Source organism: Melanerpes formicivorus, unplaced genomic scaffold, assembly GCF_026170545.1.
Source record: "Melanerpes formicivorus ecotype bairdi unplaced genomic scaffold, bMelFor1.0.p_v2 SCAF_193, whole genome shotgun sequence".
NCBI lineage: Eukaryota > Metazoa > Chordata > Aves > Piciformes > Picidae > Melanerpes > Melanerpes formicivorus.
The window spans coordinates 347026-360215 of record NW_027142545.1 but is presented as its reverse complement, the minus strand read 5'-3'; positions in this window follow the sequence as shown (position 1 = coordinate 360215).

The following is a 13190-nucleotide window of genomic DNA, read 5'->3' as shown; positions in this document are numbered from 1 at the left end:
AAGCAGTGCCAGAGCAGCCTGGAGCAAAGCCCTCTTGCCAAGGAGGCCAGGAGGAAGCTGCTGCTGCTGCCTCTTGGAGATGAGCAGCGAGATCACAGTCCCAGGGCTGGCTCAGGCACCTGGCACACCTGGCAGAGCTTGGCTGGGGAGCAAGAAGCAGCCTAGAGATGGGGCCCCAGCAATTCATCCCCAGGAGCAGGGCCTGCAGGATTCCCCCCAGGCTGCCAGGAAGCTCCTCCAGCTCCAGCAGGGACAACTAGCAGAGCTGGAGAGCTGAGCTGATGATGTCCCAGCTAAGTGTGGCAGGGAGGGCCCACCTGTTAGCAGGGCACCCAGAAGCCTGCTGTGGGCTCCAAGGGGATCCATGGCACAAGGGGGAGAGGCTGGCAGGTGCCACACGGGGCAGCAGCTGTTCTCACCGTGGCGTCCGAGTCAGCTGGGGGTGGTTCTGTGGCTGCAGCCTCCCCCAGGACATCTGCTCTCTCTCTCTCCTTGTCCTGGGCCAGCTCCCCTCTCAGCTCCCTGAGAATCTGCTCCCATCTCTTGTTTCCTGAGGGCAGAAACCCCCCCTCAGGTGGCAGCGTGGGCATCTGGGCTGGGCAGCCCCCTCCCCACAGCGCCTCTCCCAGCAACGCTCCTCCAGCAGCTCTGGGCAGTGGGAGCTGCTCCTCCTGCCTGCAGCCTGAGCTTCAGCCCTGCCCAGCTTCCTCCCCCAGAGCAGCAGCTCAGCCCCTGCCAGCTGATGCCCATCCAAGCCTGCCCAAAGCCCTGCCTGCGTCTCGCCCGGCAGCTCGGCAGGGCTGCAGCAGGGAGTCTGCCGGGACACAGCCCCCAGGGACTGCCAGAGACTCAGGAAGCAACCAGTGCTGCTCTGAGAGCCCTGCAGCCTCCAGGCTTGGCTGTGGGAGATGGGGGAAGAGGCAGGGGAGCATCCTGAGGAGCAGCCAGGCAGTGCTTGCCTTGGATGTTCCTGGGCAGGTGCAGGCAGAGCCTGGGAAAGCTTCCCTCTCCTCTCAGGCAGATCTCCTCTGGCTGCAGGTGACCCACTTGGAGCTGGAAAGCCTTGCAGAAGAGCCCAGGCACTTCTGGCAGGTAAGAGACTTTCAGCACCTGCTGCTGGCCGGCTTCAAGGCAGCCCTGCAGGGAGAGGAGGGAGGGAATGCAGCAGAAAGGCTTGGCTGGAGTTGAGGCACAGCTGGCCTGGAGGGTCTGAAAGGCCTCTTCCAAGCCCAAGGATCCTGTGATTCCATCCCCCTCAGCAGAGGCAGCTCCCAGCCCTGGCTGCTGCTGGGGGATCTTCCTCTGCTCTTCTCCTTCTCCCCATTTGTTCCCTCCAAGCCCAGCCAGGGCAGTGCAGGCTGGCACAGGCACAGGCACAGTCCCTTGTGCTGCCCCCATCCTCACCGTGCTGGGCACCACCAGGGGCACGCCGGGCAGGGGGCTGCGGGCAGTGGCCGTGCCAGGGCTCAGCACCACGAAGGTGAAGGGCAGCTTCCCACTGTTCTGCAGGGTCACCTCTGCCTCCAGGAGCGAGTCCCACAGCTGCAGAGAGGAGAGAGGAGCAGGCAGTTAGAGACAGGCCTGGCACTGGGCATCTCCTGCAGCTGGCACTGGCACAAGAGCCAAGGCAGGCAGCACAGCAGAGCAGCAGGAGAGGAGGGCACTTGGCTCTGCCAGCTTCACCTGGGGACCCCCAGCCACAAGGGAGCTCTGGGCCCTGCACAGGAGCTGAGCTTTGGGGCACCCTGCAGAGGGACAGCACCAAGCATGAGAGCAGAGAGCAGCCAAGTGCCTTGAGGAGGACTTAGCATAGAAGGGTCCAGGCTGGCAGGGACCTGCAGAGCTCAGCCAGTCCATCCTGCCCCCAGGCAGCAGGGACCTGCAGAGCTCAGCCAGTCCATCCTGCCCCCAGGCAGCAGGGAGCTCCAGAGCTCAGCCAGTCCATCCTGCCCCCAGGCAGCAGGGACCTGCAGAGCTCAGCCAGTCCATCCTGCCCCCAGGCAGCAGGGACCTGCAGAGCTCAGCCAGTCCATCCTGCCCCCAGGCAGCAGGGAGCTCCAGAGCTCAGCCAGTCCATCCTGCCCCCAGGCAGCAGGGAGCTGCAGAGCTCAGCCAGTCCATCCTGCCCCCAGGCAGCAGGGAGCTCCAGAGCTCAGCCAGTCCATCCTGCCCCCAGGCAGCAGGGAGCTCCCCTGCCAGGGCGGCCGCGCCCGGGGACCTCCCCGCTCAGACTTCCCAGCTCGGGTGGGGTGGGGATGGCCATTCCAGAGCAGCTTGGAAGCAGAATGCATCACTCCAAGGTGGTGCTTCCAAGGCCTGGAGCCAGCACAGCAGCTAGCCCTAGGGCTCAGTGGGCAGCCCCCAGCAGAGAGGGCTCCAGACAAGGAGAAGCCTGCGCTACCTGCAGCCCAAAGTCCAGCTCCGTGGTGTCCAGGTGGTAGCTGAGGAGCGAGGCCTCCCCACGCAGCCTGAGCTCGTAGCTGGGGCCTCCCTGCACCCTGCAGAGGGCCCTGGCACAGGCCACAACGTTGGGGTGGCCAAAGAAGCTGAAGGTGACCTGCTGGCTCTGGCCTGGCTGCAGCAGCCCGTAGAGTGGCAGCACATCGAACACCTGGGGAGGAGAGGGGCAGAGGCTGAGCAGGGGAGGGGCTGAGTGGGGGCAGAGGCTGAGCAGGGGAGGGGCTGAGTGGGGGGAGAGGCTGAGCAGGGGAGGGGCTGAGTGGGGGCAGAGGCTGAGCAGGGGAGGGGCTGAGTGGGGGCAGAGGCTGAGCAGGGGAGGGGCTGAGTGGGGGCAGAGGCTGAGCAGGGGAGGGGCTGAGTGGGGGCAGAGGCTGAGCAGGGGAGGGGCTGAGTGGGGGCAGAGGCTGAGCAGGGGAGGGGCTGAGTGGGGGCAGAGGCTGAGCAGGGGAGGGGCTGAGTGGGGGCAGAGGCTGAGCAGGGGAGGGGCTGAGTGGGGGCAGAGGCTGAGCAGGGGAGGGGCTGAGTGGGGGCAGAGGCTGAGCAGGGGAGAGGCTGAGTAGGGGGAGAGGCTGAGCAGGGGAGGGGCTGAGTGGGGGGAGAGGCTGAGCACTTGGATTGGGAAGAACTTAATCAATGCACCCCTCTAAAGTCATCTGGGAGGGATCCTGGCAGCAAGAAATTCTCTCTGCTGCACAACTTGGCTTTCCAACCTTCCTCACTGGCTGGAGGATCACACCAGGTGCTAAGCTGAGAGGCCTTGCAGCCAGGGGGGCCTCCAGCCCAGCTCCTCTGACTCCTGCTGCTCCTCACTCTCTGATCTGCACTCTGCTGTCTCTCCAGATGCTACAGCAGAAGCCACTGGCAAATGTCCTCTCCAGCACTTGCTTAGTGACAAGGTGAAGAAGATGTGCAGCTTGTGGCCAGCAGGCCAGGGGACATTCTCCTGCCCCTCTCCCCTGTCCTGGGGAGGCTACCTCTGGAGTCCTGGCTCCAGTGCTGGGCTCCCCACTTCCAGAGAGACAGGGAACTGCTGGAGAGGGTCCAGTGGAGGCTGCAGAGCTGCTGAGGGGCCTGGAGCAGCTCTGGGAGGAGCCCTGGGGCTGTTGAGCCTGGAGAAGAGCAGCCCCAGAGGGGAGCTCAGCAATGCTCAGCAAGAGACAAAGGAGCTGTGGGGGGCAAGAGGCTGGGGCCAGGCTCTGCTCAGTGGTGCCCTGGGACAGGAGAAGGGGCAGTGGGCACAAAGTGGACCCCAGGAGGTTCCATGTGAAGAGGAGGAGAAAGTTGTTTGGTGTGAGGGTGCTGGAGGCCTGGAGCAGGCTGCCCAGAGAGGTTGTGGAGTCTGCTGGTGTGGAGAGCTTCCAACCCCCCCTGGGCACTGTGCTGCTGGGCAAGCTGCTGTGGGTGCCCTGCTGGAGCAGGGGCTTGGACTGATGATGCCCAGAGGTCCCTTCCAACCCCTCCATGCTGGGGTGCTGTGAATGCCCCCAGAGCTGCTGCACAAGGAGTGTTTTGGCTCAGCCCTACACCATGTCCTGCATGGCCTCTCCATGCCCAGCTGCCTGGAGGGATGTGAGGCCACTCTGTGAGCAGTGCTGAGGGCCAGCAGTGGCAGTCCCAGCTGTGGAACTGCTTCTCCCACTGCAAGGCTGGAAGCCAGGCAGCTTCCCACTTGCCTCCTCCAATCCCAGCCTGTGGGGCTCTGTCTCCTTCAGCTTCATCAGCTGCCTCATCCCAGCTGGGCTGGGAGCTTCCACAGCACCTTCCAGGGCCCCCTCCTGCTGCACAGCACCTTCCAGGGCCCCCTCCTGCTGCACAGCACCTTCCAGGGCACCTTCCAGGGCCCCCTCCTGCTGCACAGCACCTTCCAGGGCCCCCTCCTGCTGCACAGCACCTTCCAGGGCACCTTCCAGGGCCCCCTCCTGCTCCGTGGCACCGGACAGCAGCTGCAAAGCAAGCCCCAAGGGCTGCAGTGAGCAAGTGGCTGCTCTGGGTGAGAGCACTCTGCTGCAGGCTCCAGCACCTCATCAAGCCAGGGGCAGCTGAGATGGCAGCTGGGAGCAAATCAAGTCTGGCTATGGCCATGGCATCTGCTGAGTGTGGCTCCAAGGCCAGCCCCAGGCCAGGCCTGGGCTCCATCCTCACCTCCTACACACAAGCTTGCAGGAGCCTGGCAGAGAGCCCAAGGGGGCAGCTGGCAGCCTGGTGCCAGTCCAGCTCTGCTCCCTCCTGCCCAAAGAACATGTTGAGAAGCTCCTGCCTGGACAGCTTAGGTTCTCCAGGACCAAAGCAGGGACACAGCTGCCCCTGAGACTCCCCAGCACAGGCAAAGGAGGACTGAGGGAGGGCTTGGCCCAGCTCTCCAGTTTCAGGTGGTGCTTTGGTTTCATTCCATGCCCTGATGGCTGCTGGAGAGCTGAGGAGCTCCACCAGGTCATTATTCTCCAGACACCCTCCTGAAGAAGGCAGATGAGATGTTTTCCTGCCCTGCAGCAGCTGGCAGCTTGTCTTCAACCTCAGAGGTGCCAGCTTGCAAAGGGAGCCTTGGCTCTGGCCTTCTGAGCCCTGTTTCTGAGAGAGGCTTCTGGGCTTGCTCCTCCAGCTCCAGAGGCTCTGCTGCTTCAGGAAGCTGAGAAGTGCTTTGTGCTGGGGCCTGGCCACCAGCAGGCTCTGCAGGAACGCTGCTGGGGCATCCTTGGGCCTAAGCAGAGCTACATCTCCCTGGCAGACAAAGCACTGGGCAGGGCTGAGTCTCCCCTTGGGTCAGGTCCCTTCCTGAGCCCTGACAGCTCTGGGGCTGTCTCTGCCATCCCAGCCCTTGGCTAAGGCCAGGATGTGCCAATGGCTGGGGCTGAGCAGGTGGCCCCTGGGGATCAGGGCTTGGCACAGAAGGAAGCTCAAAGCCTTCCCAGCAGCATGCAGGTAAAAGCCTCATTTGACACTGGGAAACAACCCAGCCCAAACTCTCCAGAGGCCAGGAGGAGCTGAGGGAGGCCTCCCCCAGCCAGACTGTCCTGTTTGTCCCTCCCCAGCAGCCCTGTGTCCAGCTGCTGGCCCTGCTGCCCTTCCTGCTCTCAGGTGGCCGCGGGGCCATGAGAAGGGAGGTTGGCAGCAGCAGGGCTCTGGGGGCAAACTGGGAGGTGTCCCAGGAAAGCTACCTCTGCTTCCAGGCAGTCCTGGGCATCTGCTGGCTCCTGGGCAGGGTCCCCCACTGCCCCCAGGGCTTGGGCTGGCTCCTCCACACCCCCATGGCCGGAGCTGCTCCCTGCAGAGGCCGAGCGCTGCCCGCAGGCTCTCTCCTCCTGCGCTGCTGGGGCCGGGAGGCTGCACCTGGAACAGAAGCTCCCTGTGAGCAGGGACTGCAGGGGCAGGCAGGGGAGACTGCCCCAGCAGCTCCTCGCTGGCCACTGCTGCTCTGAGCTCAGCACTGGCTCTGGCCCAGCAGCTCCAGCCCAGGATGGAGCAGGGCCAGGCTCTGGGCTGCCCAGCTTGGCACAGGGGCAGTGCAGGCACCTGGCTGCTGGCAGACAGGGCAGAGGCCAGGGCTGGGGGCCAGGAAGGGCACCAGGAAGGGCAACCAGACACACACTGTGCAAAAAGGGAGACTGAGAAGCAAAGGGGCAGAGCCCAGCAGAGACCTTCTGGTGGCCTTGCAGCACTCCCAGTGCCCTACAAGGAAGCTGGGGACAGCCTTTGGAGCAGGGCTTGGTGTGCCAGGCCCAGGGTGGGGGGAGGCTTGAGCTCAGAGATTCAGAGCAGACACAAGGCAGACATTTGGGATGCTGAGGAGAGGGAGACACTGGCCCAGGGTGCCTGAGGAGGGGGGAGATGCCCCATCCCTGGCACCACTCCAGGGCAGGTGAAGGTGGAAGGAAAAGAAGCTACCAGCCAGGTTGCAGCCAGGAAGCGATGGAGCCCTCAGCCTCTGTCCTGTCCCTGCAGCAGCCCCAGGAGCTGAGGCTTTGTCTCTAAAGAGACAAGGTGAGAGCAGGGGCTGAGGGCCCTGGGGCTGTGCAGCCTGCAGAAGAGCAAGCCCAGAAGGGATCTTCTGAGTGCTGGGCAAGAGCTCAAGGGCAGGGGGCAAGAGGATGCCTGTGGTTTGGCAGCAGCAGAGCAGCTGTGCTTGGGGGGACAGAGGAGTGGCCTCTGCTTGCCTGAAGGTGGAGGCTCTTGGAGCAGGGGCTGGGTGCCAGGCAGGCTTCACCTCTGAGCAGCCAATCCAGCCCCCACACAGCCAAAGTTTCTCCTCCTGCTCAGATGGAAGCCCCAGGGGGCAGCAGGCTCCGTGCCCTGGCACTGGGCACCAGGCACTGGCCCCAGCCTCCTGCCCCCAGCCTTCAGCTCCTGCTGAGCATTGCTCAGCTGCCCTCTGGGGCTGCTCTTCTCCAGGCTCAACAGCCCCAGGGCTCTCAGCCTGTGCTCCTCCCACAGCTGCTCCAGGCCCCTCAGCAGCTTTGCAGCCTCCCTGGGACTCTCTCCAGGAGGTCCCTGGCTCTCCCGAGCTGGGGAGCCAGCACTGGACAGCGTCCTGGGGGCAGTTCCTGTGTCGGTTCTTAGGACTGGAATGAGAAGAGGTGGGGCTGGCAGGGCAGGCAGAGAGCTCCCAGTTTGTCTCTGCTTGTCCCAGGGCCCAAGCAGGGCTTTGGAGCTCCAGAGACAAAGCAGGACTGGGGGGCATGGGCTCCAGGAGAAGTGCTGCCAGTGTCTCAGAGGCTGCCTTGCAGAACAGTGTCTCCTGCCCAGCATCACAGTGCTGCAGGACTCCTGTGCCCTGAGCAGCCAGCCTGAGCTCAGCTGGAGGGCTTGTTCCTGTTCCCACCAGGGCAAGGGGAAAGCAATTGGTCAGAGCCCAGGGAAAGCACCTTGGTCTCTGCAAAGCACAAGCAGGACAGCAGGAAGGAGAAGAGCTGCAAGGAGAGGGCAGAGGTGGCCATACCTCAGCTGGCTGCCCTGGCTGTCTGGCAGCAGCTGCCAGCAGTAGGAGACAGGCAGCTGGCTGCAGTTGGTCATCTCCAGGCTCTGCACAGCTCCAGTGCCATTGAGGATGCAGCCAAAGTCCACAGCCATGCTCTGGAAGTGCAGGCTGGGGCAGCAGACTTCTCCCCGCAGCAGGACCTGCTCCTGGTGAGGGTGCTCCAGGAACTGGATCCTCAGAGCCTGCTCCACTTGCCAGGAGTGCAAACCCTCTGCATGAGCAGGGTTAAAGCTGATGCAGAGCTGCAGCTCCTGCCCTGCCTCCAGCTTCATGGGCTGCAAGGAGAGGAAGAGCATCCAGCAGCCGTGGGATGCCGTCCCCAGGGCTCAGGGCATGAACCATGGCAGTGCCCAAGTGTGGCTCCAGCAGGGCCTGCCTGTGCCAGCCCCACCCCACTGCTGGCCCAGCCCCCCTCAGGCTGCAGCAGAGGCACCAAAGCCCCCCCCAGAGCAGCACCCTGGCACCAAGGCTGTTTGCCCTGCTCCTCCCAGCACTGCAGCCTGGCCCTGGCAGGGCTGGCACCGGCAGGGCACAGGAGTGGTGCCCATGCCCACATCACCACCTGTCTGGCAGGGCCTGTGCCCAACCCCTGCCACTGACACAGGGGGCAGGCAGGGGCTGGAGGAGCATCCTCAGCCCTCTCAGAGGCAGGGCTGCCCTTGAAGGGAGCAAGCTGCTCCTGAGGAGCAGGCAGACAGCTGAGGCTGGCTGCTGGGATGGCTGCCAGGAGGCAGCTTGACTCGCTGGCTTGCCCAGAAGGGGCTGGAGCCCTTCCCTGCATCTCTTAGAGCCAGGACTCTGAAAGGAAGCTGCAGCAAGGAGCCAAGCAAGCCACAGGGCAAGAGGAAAGGGCCTCAAGTCGCACCAGGGGGGCTTCAGTTCGGCCATGAGGAACAAGTTCTTCCTCAAAGGCTGTCAAGGCCCGGCCCAGGCTGCCCAGGGCAGTGGTGGAGTCCCCATCCCATGGCAGAGTCCTGGGGATCTGGTGCTGAGGGCCATGCTTTAGTGGTGAGCTGGCAGTGAGGAGTTCCCAGTTGGCCTTCTTGAGCTGAAAGGTCTCTTCCCACCCAAAGCATCCCATGGCTCTCTTCCCCATTCAGAGGGTATCTTCTTCCCTCCAGCAGCTCATTCCCAACCTGATTTAGCTCAGGCCAGCCCTCTGCTGACTCCACAGCAGCCAAGTCTCTCCTGGAGGCCCTCCCAAGAGCAGCACAGCAGCACAGCCCTCCCTCTTCCCACTCCAGCAGCAGCAAGGCCCAGGGCTGCTCACCTGAGCATCTGCAGGCAGGGGCTGCTGCTCCAGGTCGCAGATGGAGAAGGGCTGCCCTAAGGCCAGGACCATGCTGAGTGGCAGGGGGCAGATGTTCTTCAGAGCAAGAGGCTGGGCCAGGGGAGTTAGGACATCCCCTGCTTGCTGCAGCCACAGGAGAGAAGCATCAACCAACCTCAAGTGCCCAGGCACCTCCTTCCCCTTCTGATGCCTTTCCAACCCTTCAGCCCCCACAGCTCAGCACAGCTCCTCTGGACTCTTTGGGTTTGTTTCTGCCCTTCTGGAAGGGCTTTCTCTAAGCACAGCACAGCTGCTGCTGGCTGCAAACCACAGCACTGCCCAGGGGCCAGGGGCACAGCCTCATGGGCCAGGCAGGGAAGGGGACCCCGAGAGGAGGCAGCTGCTGCCAAAAGATCAAGCCCAGAGTGTGAGCCCAGAGCATCTGACTCCAGTGGTGTGTCCTCTCTTGGGGACAGCAGCACAAGAGGAGTTCCAGTCACCTAGCTTGCACCCCTTGCAACCTTTCCAGCTCCAGGAGCCTCCTCAAAGCAGGGCTGCTGGGCAGGAGGCAGGGGAGAGCCTGCAGCAGCCTAAGGTTGGCTTTGACCAGGCACAGCCAGCCAGCACCCTCCAGGCACCTGCTGCCCCTGCTACAAGATGCTGAGGGGCATCTGCCTGAGGAGCAAAGGCTGAGAGGCCTGGGGCTGCTGAGCCTGGAGAAGAGCAGCCCCAGAGGGCATCTGAGCAATGCTCAGCAGGAGCCAAAGGGAGCAGGGGGTGGGGCCAGACTCTTCTCAGTGGTGCTACACCAAGGAGGGCAGAGTCGAGCTGCTGAGGCTGTTCCCAGCCCCAGGGGAGCCAGGAAGGACCTCAGTGCTAATGGCCAAAGCTTGGTCCTGCTGCAGTCTTCAGCCAAAGCCCTGGGGACTGGGAGCAGCTCTTTCCCCTCCTGCTTGCAAGCCCAGCACAGGCAGCCCACAGCTTCCAGCCAGCAGCCAGGGCTTCAGTGCCAGGATGCCAGCCAGAGGCTCACCTTCTCCACGTGGAAAGAGATTGCTGTGGAGGACATCTGCAGGGCAGGAGCAACGAACTGGCAGCTGAGCTCCACCTGCAGGATCTGTCTGCTCCTGGCCTCGCCGCCCACCGCGGCCTGGCACAGCAGCTGCTCCCTCACCGCCTGCAGGGAGAAGCCACAGGGCACAGGGGGGCTGCCAGCAGGGGGCCAGGAGACAGCCTGCAGCTGCCAGCCACGGCCCTGCCACTGCCCTCAAGTGACACTCCCTGCTCCCTCTTTGCCCCTGCCCTCCACAGCCTCTGCTGCAGCCCAGTTCTGCTGAGCTCCAGAGGCCATCCTGCTGCAGCCAACAGCCACACAAAGCTCTGGGCAGGTCTGTGCTGCCTGGGACAAGCCCTGCCCCAAAGGATTCTGCCCTGGCTGTGCACAGCGCTGCAGAAAGCTGGAGGAGCTGCTGGGATGGAACTGGAGCTAGTCTCAAGCTCTGCCAGGGGAGGGTCAGGCTGGCTGGTAGGAAGAAGTTCTTCCCAGAGAGAGAATTGGCCTCTGGAATGTGCTGCCCGGGGAGGTGGTGGAGTCACCGCCCCTGGAGGTCTCCAGGGAAAGCCTGGAGGAGGCTCTCAGTGCCAGGCTCTGGTGGATTGGACAGGGCTGGGTGATAGGTTGGACTGGGTGATCCTGGGGGTCTCTGCCAGGCTGGTTGATGCTGTGACTGCAGGACAAGTCCCAGGGGAGGTGATCTGATGGGGAAGGCTCAGCCCTCGGGAGGAACCTCACCTGGGGAGTGCTGGAGAAGGCTTCCAGCATCACCTCCATCGTCTGGCCGGGCCTCAGCTCCATAACCTTGGGCCGGAGCTGAAACACAGGGCAGGCAGCTGCGAGGCTCTGGGGGGGAGCTCTGGCCTTGGTGCTGCTGAGGGCAGGGAGCTGTCCGCGCTGGGCATGCAGGGAGCAGCCTCCTAGGCTCCAGTAGAGGCGCTGGGAGCGGCGGCCTCGGTTGGTGACCTGGAAGCTGTAGCAGCAGGGAGCCAGGCTGCAAGAGGAGCAGAGATGGACAAGGTGAGCAGAGCTGCTGCTGCCCAGCGCTCCCCCAGCTGGTGCCGCTGCCGTCTGACCACACAGCTGGCAGTGCAACCCCCTCGGAAAGGCTGAGCCGGCTCAAAGCTTCAGCAGGAGCCAGCCCTTGCCTGGCCCCGAGCTTCTCCCCTCCCAGCAGCTGCCCTGTTTGCAGCCAGCCAGGAAGAGCTTCCTGCAGAGCTGTCCCGACGGGGCACAGCCGAGCCCAGCCCCGGCTGCCCAGAGCCCTTCCTCCTTGCCGCAGGCCCGGAGCGGCAGCGGCAGGGAGAGGACAGAGGCTCCGCACGGAGCTGGCTCCGGCCTCGCCGGCGGCACCAAGGCAGCAGCAGAGCTGCTGGGCAGGGCCCTGGCCGCTCCCCGCTGTGCTGCTGCTGCTGCTGCTGCTGCTCAGGAGCTCCTCGGCTCCGTCTCAGCTCGCTGCTCTGCCGCTGCTCCGCTTTGTTTCCAGCGGCAGTTCCAGAGAGGGGGGGTGGGAAACCCTTCCCTTTCCCCCCTTGCTTCTGCCCGGTGCCGGCCGGCTGGGGGAGTGCTGCTGGAGCCTCCCCTCCGCCGCTGCCCAGCGGCTCCACTTTCCCTCTCGCTGCGGACAAGGGGGAAGCTTAGCTCCTGCTTTCGCTTTGCCTCTGCCATTGCACCCAGAGCGCGGCTTGGGCTCAGGACATTGCCTGCCTGCAGCTCCCGGCACAGCCTCTTGCCCTGAGCAGAAGTTCCCCACCTGAACATTGCTGTGTGAGGAACCTGCCTCTGGAGCTCAGGCAAAGCCTCCGGAGTTTGGGGTTCCCCCCCGCCCCCCCTTTGCTCTGCCTTTGCTGCAGGCAGCAGCTCAAGGCAGTCCATCTTGTGACCGAAGCAGAAACTGCAGCTCCTGGGCTCTGGCTCTGGAGGGGAGCTCAGGTTTAGAGTTGTCTTTTCCCTTCCTCTGCCCAAATCGTTCAGCTGCTGCTGAAGGTGCCTGGGATGGGGATCCTTCCCAGCCGGGCCCAGGAGCCTGGACAAGCTGTACCAAAGTTGTGCTGGCCTTCCCTGGGGGCCTTTTGGCTGAGCCGAGTCATCAATAGCATTCTTCACGGTCCTGCCCCTGAGTAAGGCTCCCAACCCTCCCCAGCACATCCTCTCAGCTGCTGCGGGCAGGGCAGCATCCCTTGGGCACTGCAGAGAGCTGCCCTGGCTGAGCCCCTGGCAGCAGCAGGAGCTGAGGGACACCTACCTGAAGCGAGTGCCCAGGCTGAGCTGCGGAGCCAAGGGCCTGTCCAGGACGATGGTGCTGCCGACGCCGAGGGCCCGCACGGGGATGCCGTAGCCACGGCTGTGCTCCACCAGCAGCTGCACCTCGGCCTGCAACTGCCCTGTGTCGTCCAGCTGGGCTGTGACAGACACAGACACCTGGCCCTCGGCGGGGATCACTCCTCGGCTGGGCTCGACCCTCCAGCAGCAGCCTCTGCCAGCCTGCAAGACAAGGCAGAGCCCAGCTGAGGCTGGAAACCGGGGCCCTCGGGGTGAGGAGGTGAGGGGAACAGAGCAGAAAGGCTTCACCTGCCTGCAGCTGAGCCAGGGGGGCTGCAAACAGCACCTCTGCAGGAGCTTACACCCCCCTGTGCCACCCTCCTCTCACAGACTCTCCTCAGTGCCCCCCATGGCACAGTATCACCAAGGCTGGAAGAGACCTCAGGGATCATCCAGTCCAGCCTGTCACCACAGACCTCATGACTAGAGCATGGCACCAAGTGCCACCTCCAATCCCCTCCTGAACACCTCCAGGCATGGGGACTCCACCACCTCCCTGGGCAGCACATTCCCATGAGCAATGACTCTCTCAGTGAAGCTTTCTCCTCACCTCGAGTCTAAACTTCCCCAGCCCAAAGGACACCTGGCCTCAAGAGAAGGTTGGTTCCTCCTCCAGTCTCCTTGGAGGCCTTTTGCTCAGAGGCCTCTTGAAGTACTGAGGGGCTGCAAGAAGTTGACTTTTCTCCAGCCAGTCCCAGGGAGAAGATCAGAGAATCACAGAATGGTTTGGGGTGGAAGGCACCTGCAGGATCTTCTAGTTCCAAGCCCCTGCCCTGGGCAGGGACATCTCCAGCTAGAGCAGGTTGCTCAAAACCCCATCCTCAGTTCAAAGCTGAGACCCAGGCTTGTTCAGCCTGGAGAGAAGGAGGCTGAGGGGAGACCTTCTGGCTCCCTGCACCTCCCTGAGAGGAGGCTGGAGCCAGGGGGGGTTCAGCATCTCCTCCCAGGCAATAGGACAAGAGGAAATGGCCTCAAGTTGCATCAGAGGAGCTTTAGGTTGGGCTTGAGGAACAATTTCTTCCTCTGGAGGGCTCTCAGGGCCTGGCCCAGGCTGCCCAAGGCAGGGGTGGAGTCCCCATCCCTGGAGGCATTTCAAAGCCTTGGAGCTGTGG